This window comes from Sturnira hondurensis, unplaced genomic scaffold, assembly GCF_014824575.4.
Source record: "Sturnira hondurensis isolate 20B ecotype Veracruz unplaced genomic scaffold, ASM1482457v3 Scaffold0023357, whole genome shotgun sequence".
In the NCBI taxonomy this organism is placed as follows: Eukaryota; Metazoa; Chordata; class Mammalia; order Chiroptera; family Phyllostomidae; genus Sturnira; species Sturnira hondurensis.
Genome location: NW_028095988.1, coordinates 10,538,999 through 10,551,445, shown reverse-complemented (window position 1 = coordinate 10,551,445; position 12,447 = coordinate 10,538,999).

The following is a 12,447-nucleotide window of genomic DNA, read 5'->3' as shown; positions in this document are numbered from 1 at the left end:
GGTTAGGGGCTGTATATATGGGGCAGCAGGGCGCCCCCACCCCCACCTGCGCCCAGTCCCCAGCCGGATTTAGAAAGGACTGTTGTCACTAGAAGCATTTCCCCCAGCCCCCCCCCTTTCTAACAGCACTCCCCTCCCCCTTTCCAGTGAGGAAACAATTGGAAGTGGTCGTCATTGTTATGGCATGGAGTGTGCAGGGTCTGAGTTCCACGGGGCGGGGATGGCTCTAAGTGCAGCCAAAATATCTCCCAGGCCTCACATTCCACAGCTGGCAGGAGAGAGAACTGACCACAACCGACCACCCCGTGACCTCAGGCAGGCAGGGCCTTGGCCCTCCCCCAGGGCTCCCCTGGACCCTAACACTGCTGCCCCTCAGTCCCCTGCCCCAAGCACTGGCCTGGCCCCTTGAACAGTGTCTTCTCTGCTCGCTGGCTTGGATCCTGCATCCAACTTTGCAATGGGAGGGGGCTGAGCATCAGCAGCAGAGGGTAAGGCAGAGCTGGGGGCCTGTCCCTAAGGTGGGAGCCAGACTGAGGCAGCTGAAGAAGTTTTCCCGGCCAAGTGACAAGAACAATGACCAGAAAACTTAGAGATGAGGATTCTGGCTCAGGTACCAATTTCCTTGGACCAACCAGGTGATGTTGAGGTCACTGAGCCTCAGAGCCAGATAGGAATTAGTGATGGGTCCAAGCCCTTCATTTTATGGAGAGGGGAAGTACCTTCTTTAAGGTCGAGCAGCCAGTCAGGGCAGCAAGATTCAAGGGTGGAAAGAAAACTCAGCAAGTCAGCGGAGAGCGCAGCCTGTGGAGGCAGGCTGGGAAAGGGGCGGGGAGTCTAAGGAGACAAGGGCCCAATGTGTGCAGAAGGCAGGGTCTGGCTTTCAGATGGTCCTGCCAGATGGGGCCTTTGCCTGACTCCTTTTCTTAGCTCTGTCCACAGGTATTAAATGCCTAGCCCAGAGCCAGATACTCCGGAACCACAAATGATAACACAGCTCCTGCAGAAGGAGACCCTTAACCAAGACAGCCATTGCCTGGCCCACCCAACCTCTTCTGTTCTGTGGGATGGTCTCTATCCAGACCTGGTGAGACTGGTGCTCTGGCAAGTGGGGCAGAGAGACAGCAAAGATCTCCCCCTTTCCTAAAGGCCTTAGGAGCAGCCACAGAGTCAGTGAGGAAAAGGAGCTGGGGCTCAGCCTGTGAGCACAGGACACAGGCAATGCCAAGCTCTTCCAGCAATGGGGGGAGGGGGAGCTGAGTTTGCAAGCTTCGCTGGCTCGGTGTCCAGGCAATCGCTGCCTAGTTTGGTTTGGAATCCCCCTCTTTTCCAGCCACAGCTCTTCAGCGCATGTGGGTTAACCTACCTGATTAGCTGTCAGCTTGGAAGGACAGTGGCAGGCCTCGGGGATGGAGGCAGAGTAGGCACACTTTGAAGGTGGAGTGGGAAAGGCAGGGAAGGAAAAATCTAGGTAGGGGGCCTCAGTACTCTGCATGAAACCCTGCTTGCAGCTTCTTGGTAACCAAAGAACAGCCTGGGGTCATTGAGCAGCTGTAGGAAAAGGGGGCAGGCAAGCGGGGGTAGACCATGAATGCAAGGGTCTTGCCCCGTGCAACTGCAGCTACACAGATGCTGGCTTGGGGCCCACGGGCTGACTGCTAACAGGTCCAGCAGAACAAACTCAGGGGCCCAAGAGGCCTTGCCAGTGACTGGAATCAAGCCCACTGATAGGGACCCCAGAGATTGGCAATGAAAGGCAAAATCTTTCTTTATTTTTGAGAGGCTAATTACTATTTTATTGTTGAATTATATTGTAAAGTCTACATTTACAGTCTAATCAGGAAGAAACTCTTCAGCAAAGTCTCTTTTCATCCACCCATTCCAGGTGTCCAAGCTCAAAGCTGCCACCCCTCTCTGATTTCCCAGGGCTCAGGCACAGAGGCAGGCAACTGAGATGCACCGAGTGTACTTGGGACACAGCTGAGCCATTTCAAAGCCAGTGTCTTCACCACGGGCCAGCCTCCGTGGCCACTGGGAAGCCTTTCCTGTGTTTAGTAAATCAACTGTGCTTTGTTTTCCTCCTGTTGGGCTTTGGGGCACTGGCTACTGGTATTGCAGTGTTACTATTCTCCGCACCCCATTGCAGAATAGGACTCAGCCTCCCTCCCTCGAGACTCTCTGCCTCGGATCTCCAGTCTGGAGACAGAATGGAATGATGATGTCCTCAGACATCCCCACTCATCCCTCAACCCTCTGGCCCCTGCTTTTGGCTCCACCATGATTCTTTTTCTTCTGCTCACTGTTATATGAACTGAGAAGCTTTGCTGATCTCTTCATTCAGTAAGTATTTATTGAGGGCCTACTACGTGCCAGGCATTGTTCTAGTCAATAAGAATCGAATACTGACCAAATAAAGGCCCTTCTTCTAGGCAGCTCTAGTTACCTAACTGTTTACAGAGTTGAAATTCAAGCCTGAGCTTATAGCCAGTGCCTTTGCTCACAGCACATGCCCGGTGGGGGAAGTGAGGGGCCAGGGGCCCCACCGGGTGAGGGTGGGTGGGGATCTCGCAGAGTGTACTCCAGAGTGATAGCAGACAAGACAAAGGCGAGCAGAGCAAAATGCTATAAATAAAGAGGGCCTGGAGGAAGGCTCCCTCACCAAGGTAGACCAAATAAGGCCTTAAGTGGAAGGAAGGTGATCTGTCCCCCCACCCCTCCCTCTTCTCCCCTTGCCTCTCCCCCCTTCCCTCCCCTCAGATCCCCGGCATTGTGCCTGCTTTGTCTGGGCTCTGTCACCACCCCGATCAAGTGTCAGGCCCAAACAGGGGCCATTTGCTGTGAACATGCCAGTGGGAGTTCAGAGGAAAAGTTGCTAAAATTACTACTAGGAATGGGGGGAGGAGAGGCACACTAAGGCAAGTTAGAGGAGACCCCAGAGTGGAAAGAAGCCCCCCAATCCAAAGGGATGGGAACAGGAGACGGGTAGAAAGAAGCAGGGGCTTGGCCCGAGAAGAGGAATGAGGCACCAGCTGTCTGTGTGCATGGGAGAAGGGACCCACCCTGGAGTGGGCTGGGCGCTCCTGTCTGCCTGCTCCCAGGACCCCTGACCTTGGGGGGATCTCAACCCTGGCTCCACAGGAGCCTGAGATTAGGGCCTGAGCTTTGTGCCTGTCTCAGGTTTCCCTTTGCAAACAGCTGCTCCTTCTTGTCATTCTTTTGTCTTCCTGCTGGCTCCACAATCTTTTGTACCCTCCTGCACCCCGCCCTCATTCCCTAGTCCAGAGTCTCTGCTTTCCGATAGACAGTGGACAGCTGGAAAGGTGGGGGCAGGGCCTGGGCCTGGCTTAGTTTTGTTTGGAGTGTTTGGGAAGGTGAGTCTGACTATCAGAGAGCGTTTGGTTGAGCAGAACTTACCCAAAAGGAGGCTTTGTGGACTTGACCAGTCTGAATCTAGGACTGGAGGCCTCAGAGGGCATGCCTGGTGACCTTTGGGGTCAGAAACAAAGATTCACTCCATTTTCCAGCTGTGAGGTGTGAGAACCTCTCCGCATCAGTTTTGTCATCTGTAACATGGGGACAGCCACATGTCTTTTCCTTCTAGGGCTATAAAGACCTCCAGAGTTTGTACAGGCAGAGGGTATAGCACAGCTTCAGACACACAGGAGGACCTCACTCAGTGGCAGCTTTTATTGTCAGGAACATAGCCCTCACCGTAGGTGGGTCAGGCAGCTACCCAGCCGCCAGTTCTCTGCCCCACATCTCCCTCAGCCCCGCTAAAAGGGATGGTCTGGGCCAGGGCCGAGGAGAGATTCAGCAATCCTGTGGTCTCTTCCTCCCAGATTATGGTTGCTCTTGGGAATATCCTGGCCAGGAGGCCAAGTCTTCAGGCTCTCCCAGGCTCAGTCTAAGCCCACAACCCAGCCCTGAGGCTGGGAGAGGTAGCTCTGTCTACGTGTGGACCATGGGCTAGCCCTCAGGACAGGCCAGTGTGCTGAGCTGAGGTCCACCCAGAGTTGTCCAGGCTAAGTGGTGACCAAGGACAAGTGGTGACCATTAACCAAGGACATCTGACAGGAGCAGAGGGCCCAAGGGAGAGGCTGCTTGGCCATTAGAGCCAACCATCAGCTAGATTTTTGTGTATGTCCTGGCTCAAGATCTTAGGGATTCTGAGTGGAGTTGCCTGGGAGAGCTGGGCTGGCCTTAGGAAATGGCAGCTGGGTAGTGGTGGGGAGAAAGATTAAACTGAGGAGACGGGAAGCAACCCGGGCTGGAGCCGGACTTAGGATGCAGAGGGGCTAGCAACTTCTGGGCACTGCCAGGGTACTGTGGTGTGAAATAATTGGACAAACTGAAAAACAGCATCCAGAGTCATTTGCCAGAGCCCTGCACACTGCTCTCTCTCTGTTGGGCCCCAGCTGGGGATCCAGCACAGGCTCCTGTTCCTCCACTGCAGGGCCTGCTCACAGGCAACCCGTGGTTGCCGGGCCTGGAGCAGCCTGAGCTGGCGAGACAGCATGGGATTTACTAGGAGTGAGCGGTGATTGCTCAGTGTGGTGCCAAGAGGCTGAGTAATCAGCAGCACCCTTCCCAAGGGGAGAAGAAATTCTGTATTTCATTCCTTTCTTCAGAGGCCCCATTTCTTTAAGCAGGCCTCCCTGGGGCCATCACCTGTCTCCCTGCCTCCATCTCTACCATAAATGCAGTGAGCACACACGAGTGCACTTGCACACAAGCGCACATGTGCCTATGTATACATCTCTGCACAAAGACCTATAACACAGTCTCCATTACCTTCTGTACTAGTCTTAACACAGAGCATTGGTGCTTGGTGAACTTGCTAGGAGTGCCCCCTCCCAGCGTCCAGCCTATCTCATTCTTCCTTCCACCACCCAGCTGTGTCCCAGTCAGCCACTCAATCAGAGGCTTTGCTGACCCTGCTGTATGCCAAGCTCTGTGGGGGCCACAGGAGGATCCCATGGCCTCTGACTCGTAGACATTTCCATCAGTTCAGGAAGCCACAAGTACCATATTGGAAAACAAGGGAAGGTGGTCCAGGGCTACTCAGTGTAGTCCACATCCAAAATAACCCAAAGGCAGAGAAGCTCTTTTTCAGTGTGGGCTGGAACTGTCAAAGGTTTCTAGGTGGGCTTCTGAACCCCAGTTCAGGGTGCTTCAGGGTAGGGTTTTCAGAAGCACTGGGAATGGGAATGTGGTCTAGGTGGTCAGAGTCACAGCATGACCAAAGGCGTGGCAGGGGATGGCATGCTGAGGCAGTAAGGACCCCAGGGGCATAGGGCATATTTCTGGTTGGACTATGGAGGTCTGGAGATTTCATGTGGGACCACATTATAGAAGAGGGAAAGGGCTGTTGTGCATGGAGAGCCTGCCTGTGCCAGGCACCACGCATATCATTGCCCTTAATGCTCACGTTTGCCTGTCAATTAAATTGGATTTTATGGTTGAACAACAGAGTCCAGGGAGGCTAGGGTGTTTGTCCAAGATTAAGCAGGAAGTGTGGGGCTGGGATTCAAACCCAGGTCTGTCCTACTCCCAGGTGCTTTCTACTGACACTACCATGAAAATCACTGTGCCATTGTGACAGTAGAGTTTGAGGGGCCTCACAGGAGTATTATTGGGTGCTTTTAAGAAAAAGAGGCTGGAGGAGGGGAAATTCGAGAAGAGGACAGAGTGGCAGTCAATGTCAGGAGAGGATGTGGCTAGCAAACACGAAGCAAAAAGGGCAAAGCTGGAAGGATTTCTAAGGATGAAAAGAAGATCTTGCTGACAGACTGGACTTGGGATATGAAGAAGGAAGACTCACAACTTCATGACGGACGTTTGGCAAGGGCAGGGGCAACAGCAAAAGGGAACCAGCTCGTAAGCAGGCAGGAGGAAGGGCTGTTTAACTGGGGTGGTCAGCAGTAACAGTGGGCGTCTGTGGAAGAGACTTTGCATCCCTGTAGGAAGTTGGAAGTACGGTAGGCGGGCTGCTGAATGACGCAGTGCCTGAAGGACAGTGGAAGAAGCTGTAAGGTTGGAGGGCAGAGGAAAAGCACTAGGAGATACCCACGGTACCAAGGTGGAAGAAGGAAGAGAAGCTTGCAGAGAATGGAGAAGGTGACCAAAGAGAGCCAGGGAACATGAGAAAAGAGCCGTTTCCTAGAAGCCAGAAGTGCTTCAAGAGGAACAGGTGGCTGGCTGTAGTGTCAGATGCCAAGGAAAGACTTGGTGTCAGGGAGACGGAGAAGAGGAACTTGAGTGATCTTGGAGCAAGTGCCTTCTGTAGAGTCACAGGGCAGGCCAGCCTGCAGTGAGGTACTAAGAAAAGGATGAATGAACAGGAAGTGGAGGCAGTGGTTGTAAACTATGCATCTGAGGAACTTGGCAGCGAAATGAAAGAGATTAGACAGCAAGTAAAAGGGGAAGAGGGCCAACTCACACTGTTTTGTTTTTAAGACCAGGCAATCCCAAACACATGAAGAGGGGGTGATAAAAATGCCCTTATTTTGTTCCCCATTCTCTTTTACATGCTCTGGTTCTGTTTTCTTATTCCCATCTTTCATTTCGGAAGCCTAAGAGGTGGTCTGGGAAATACCTGGAGAGTTGAGATGCTTACCACCACAAAGTGGGCTTGCGAATGTTAGGCTCAGCCAGCTCTCTCTGCATCTCCAGATACAAACATAAGGAGTTCAGAGCAGAGCTTGGGGAAACTCTGGCCCTTATCCTTTGGCCCTCACCAGCTGGCCTTAGGAAAGTCTTGGCCTTCTGTGTTCCAGGATATGAGGACTAATGTAGGCCTGGAGGGCAAGGAGTAGCTCTAGAGAGTCATCTGGAAACACAATTAGCACCTGTGACTCAGCTTCTTCTCCTTGACTCTGCCTCAGCATTTTGATGCTACGGCATAACCCATAACCTAGCCGTGGGGCAATTGCTGTCCCAGAGAGCAGGGCTTTTGCTGGTATTCCAAGAAGATGGAAGGTGGAAGGGAGGCTGATCCATCACTGACATTCCTAAGCTGCAGAACCCTGTAGCATTCCTGCTGCTGGAAGTGCTTTGCTACACATGCTACACATGCTCCAAAGTTCTACCCAAATATTAGAAACTGATTAAGAACACACAGAGCTGCACACATCATGCAGGTCCTTCCAGCCATTGGGGAGTGTGGTGAGTGACTTCCCTGGGTCTGCTTGGTAATGGAGGAGCCTGGGGAACTGGCTGCTATCTTCTCTCAGTGGAGCTTTGCAGGGGTAGCTGGCAGCCTGATTGCCAGATCCGTGACACCAGGGAACCATGGGCAAGACCAGGGTCCAGAGTTGGGGTCTTAGCTTCCTTACCTTCAGTAAGGCAAGAAGGGCCTTTATCCAAGGGCTTGGGACTTGCTAGACAAAAAGAGCCCAACCCATTCTGAGCAGGAAGAGCGGAAAGGGAGCAAGATGTTGAAGTAGTTGGTTTGCTGAGAGTGGGGGAGAGCCAGGAAAGGGTCCTTGGGGAGCTGGAGAGAGGGGCACGCCTGTTAGGGTAGGACTGGCAGAATGGAATTTAGCTGTGCAGTGAATAGGCCAAGACTGCAGAAAGGGGCAGAGCTGTGCGGCCGAATGCCTCTGTGTGTCATGGGTGGGGTGTTCATGACCTTGCCCCAAGGGCAGAGTCTCATGGCTCTGAGAATTCCGGGCAGGGGGCACAGGTTCCAGCCTGGCTTAGCCATGCCTGGGCCCCTTGTCTCTGAGATTACAGCCCTGGCTGCCAAAAGCAGCTCCACGGGGGTGTGAAACAAAGCAAAGGGCCCTTTTGTGGTACTGGGTTCCTAAGAATAGCTCTGGCTGGGCTTGGGGAGGTGTCTACCATGGCCTGTACGTCCTGGGTCTTGTTCTCAGAGGTGTCCCTATGCCTGCTGTCCGGCGGTGATGACTGCCAGTTGTAAGGGGGTGGAGGCTGTCAGGTCACCCGGCCTCTGTTACTGTGCTCATGCAGCTCAGCTTTGAGGGAGGGCCTAGCAATGGGGCAGAGGGAGGAGTGGACAGGAAACCGGTTTAAATATGTTAGGAAAGGGAGACAAAGGCCAGGGGTCTGAAAAATAAATCTGGCTCCTGAAGCTGAAGAGAGTGAGGATCCCGGGAGGAGAGAGAGTGGGGCAAAGTGGCCAGAAGGGAGCTGGAAGTGGGGAGAAGGACAAGGGGGAAGGGCTTTTAGGAGGTGGTGGGAGGAAGCAGAGCAAGGCAGAGAAGTAAGGAGAATAGGTGCAGGAGACAGGAACATGGGAAGAAAAAGGAATGAGGTATTAGGATGGCTGGAGAGGAAGGCGGGGAGGGGGGTGGATGGAAGAGCCGGGAACAGATGGGCACTGACAGAGGAGAGCAGAAGAAAGGAGAGAAAGAAGTGGTGAAAGACTGTGAGCACTCCTCCGTAGACACAGGACAGAGGAGGGAGTGGTGCAGCTCTTGGAAGGGCTGGGGAAAAAAGGCTCTCAAACACCATTCCAGTCAGATAACAAAGCGTTTCAAATCCCTCCCTAATCTCCCCTCCTATTATTAGCCCTGCGTCCTCTCATGGAAGAGGCCACAGGTCCCTGGGCATTGTCCTTTCCCCCATGCCCTTGGCTAGAATTAGACAGACGTGCCTATGTGGTCATCTGCTAACCATGGTCCTTATGGTTTCTGGCAATGTCACTGGAGAAGAACATGGAGAGGTGGCCGGAGGGGACAGGAAGGTCACTGTCCACCCTCTGTGGAACAGGCAACACCTGGACAACAAAAGGGGTAAAGCAGGCAGGTCAGAATCCTGTTTGTCCTCAAAAAGTTTTCAGATCACTGAATATAGGGCCAATACGGTCATAGGTCCAGAGTGACAACAGTTAACACGTGCAAAATAACTGAAAGTTATCTCACCCCTAGAAATACAGGAATGCAGAAGTATTGTCAGTAAGGGCAGAGGGGTGAGGGGAGAGGGCAACTGGGGAGGTTTATGGGCTGGCTCAGCTGGGGGTGGTCCCTGAAAGGGCTGGGTCTTCAGCAACCACATGCATGGCCATGGTCAGCGCTGCTGGTTTTCTGGAGGAAATAGGGTGATGAGGGCAGCTGGGTCCACCTTTCTGGCACAGCCTCTAGGAAGCAAGGTTGTCGCAGCACAGACCAAGTGAAGCCGCCCCCAGGGTTTTAAGCAGACTGAAATGTGTTGCTATTAACTTGAAACTGCTGTTTCTTTCTTGTCCAATATGTTCTTTTTTGTTTTTCTCTTGCCCTCCCTCTTGCCTCTAGTTTCCTTAATAATATTCATCATTTTGATGTTTTAAATGGTCAAAAGTTATTATGTGTATTTTTATCTCGAGCTCTCTCAGCTTGGATAAATCTAACCAAAATACACGATGAATAATGTACCAGTGAGGGCGAACAGCTGCAGCCTGCTATTCCTGTGAGGGTTCCAATTGCTCCTGCAGGATAAGGGACATAGATGAGATTCCCTGGGTCTTATTCAGGGACGGGGCGGGGTGGAGGCCACACCACTCTCCCCTTGCCTCCCACCCTCCCTTCCTCTTACCTCTTGCTTTTTTTTGGTCTTTCTGTCCTTTCTTCTCTCTCTCAAATATCTTTTCTCCTTTCTCTCTTGTCCCTCCTCCTTTTCTTCCCCCCAAATTATAAAAGTAATGCTCACAGAGAAGGGATGTACAGCACAGGGAATAGAGTCAGTAATATACTAACTCTGTACCTTGGCAGATGGTCACTGGACTTGTCGTGGTGGCCATTTCGTAAGATACATAAATATCAAATCATGGTGGCACACCTGAAACGAATACAGTATTGTATGCCAACATCATTAAAAATGAATTTTTAAAAAGGTCATGCTCATTACTTTAAAAATTCAAACAATGAATCCTTTATAAAGCAAAAGAGGTGGATCCCCTTCCACTATTCACAGTCCCACTCCACAAAGATATCCACAGTCAGTAGTCGGAGTGTATCTGCCCAGACTCTTTATGTGTATGTATAAAATATATGCCAGGTTTTTCTAACTGGGATTCACAAAACGACATGTTTGCAGTTTCTGGAGGCTTGAAGTCATGGATTTCCAGGGTTCCCTCCTCCAGTGACGTGCATTTGCATAGTTATCAGAGTCTCCAGAGGCTACACACTTACCTGCTATCAAAAGTGAGTCAGCCCTGGCTGGTGTGGCTCGGTGGATTGGATGAAGGCATGTGAGCTGTAGGATCACGGTTCGATTCCCAGTCAGGGCACATGCCTAGGTTGCAGGCTAGTCCTCAGCAGGGGACCCATGAGAGGCAACCATACATTGATATTTCTCTCCTTCTCTCCTTCCCTTCCCCTCTAAAGATAAATAAATAAAATATTTTTTTAAAAAGTGAATCAAAGAAGCCCTGACTGGTGTGCTTCAGTTGGTTGGGCGTCATTCAGCAAAGCAAAAGGTTTAATTCCCAGTTATGGCACATGCCTCGGTGGCAGTTTGGTCCCCGGTCTAGGTGTGTGCAAGAGGCAACCAATCTGTTACTCTTGGGCATCGGTGCTTCTCTCCCTCTCTTTCTCACTCCCACTCTTCTCTTTAAAAATAAATAAATAAGATATTTTAAAAAACAAATTAAAAATGAATCAGAGAGGAAGAATCTGTAGGAGAAGGCCTGCAAACATTCTCCTTCTGCCTCTTCTTTGCCCCTGGACATCCTCCTCGCAAAGAATGGGGTCACTTGACAGAGATGCTCTGCCTGGGGGCAGAAGTGACAGGAGGTACGTGATGGGCTCTAGGGTCATGAGAAATTATTCTAAGATAGCAGAGGCAATTATCTGTCTCTGCTGTGAAAAACATTTTTTTCCCACAACAATAACACTGACATAATGATACCTGATCATTTCTTTTGCAAAGCCAATTCTGAATTGTCTCATTTTTCATGCTTGGAAATTTATCTGGTCATTTCTGTTTTAGGCTCTGTAACTTATCTTTTAGGCAACATTTGTACCTCTCCTTTGTTGTGGCAGCCCTGAAGTGGCCTTTAGCCAAAAGTCAATCAAAAGTTCTGGCCAAGATCCTAATATAGTTGGTGACTTTGATGCAGCCCTCGAGCTGACAGCAGGGGTACTGTGGATGGCTAGATTCCTGATGCAAAAGCATAAGCCCAAAAGCATCTGAAACACTCTGTTCCCTGCTCTCCCCTTGCTCTGTGCTGCTCCCATGGGCCCACCACTCCCCACTGCAGACCCCAGACTGAGCCAAGGGTAGCACCTCTGGTTTCTGCTGTGTCCCAGAGACCTATGCCCTGACAATCAAAGGGAACAGTCAGGATGGAAAAATAAAGAAAAGAACAATCCAAGGCACTTGTTATAGATCCTGATGGAGCAAGGTCAGTAGGATAAGGACCTGAGATATGGAACTGTCTTGTCATGCAAACAGGGAGTGTGCTTGTGGAGGACTAAAGTGGGAAGAAGGCTTGAGATCAGGAGATAGAGGGTGGAAAAAGAGAACCCAGGGAGTGGGGTCTACAGCCCCAAAGGACTGGTGAGTCCCAGGAAAGCCTAGCCAAGGATCCTAGATAGGAGAGCCAGAAGCATGGCCTGGCTCCCATCCTTCGTCCTCTCTCTCCTCACCTGTGCCTCATCACACCTGTAGAATCAGTCTTGCCCCTGCATCTGGCCCCATTTCAGGCCCCAGGGAAAGGGATAGAATGGGCTCTTGTCCACATTTGAGTCTCAATGTCAAGTCGTCCTTGCTGCTGTAACCTAGATCTAGAAACTCAGCTTCTATCTTGTTTCTAAGACTTGGGTCCCACCCTGTGCCCCAATCTGGTAACTGAGACCTGGTCCTGTTTCCTTTGCTAGAAGACCCTCTCTTGGTAACCTTATTCATTTTTCTGACCCCTGTCTACTGATTAGAAATTAGATTTTCCCCTTAAGCTCCAGACTGGAAGCTGGGGGCCCTGTTTTCTGCCAATAGAAGGAAATAGCATATCTTAATGATTTAGAGTAAGTTTTAACATCAGATAGACCTGCGTTCAAAAACCCTGGCTCCACTATCCACCTCTGTGAGAAAAAATTAAAGTATCACGCAGAGTGTTATGCCTCAAAGTGTGACCCGTGAACTAATACATCCATCCGCATCGGTGGGGGCTTGTTAGAATTGTAGAATCTCAGGCATCAACCCAGACCTATTGAAACAGAATCTGCATTTTAACAAGACACTCCCCCCTCAGTGATTTAATGCACATTTAATTTTAAAAAGCACTAATGTAGAAGAAAGAGCACAGGCTTTGGAACTAATGCTTTGAATTGCAGCATTAAAACTGAATCTTACCTGTCAAATGTGAATGGTAATACCTACCACATATACTTGGCTTTAGGAGTATGTATATAAAGTTAAGTGGTATAGCCAATATAGAAAACAGGAGGAAGATTCATCGAAGAATTAAAAATTAAAGTAACATATAATCTAGCAATCTCACTTCTAGGTGTA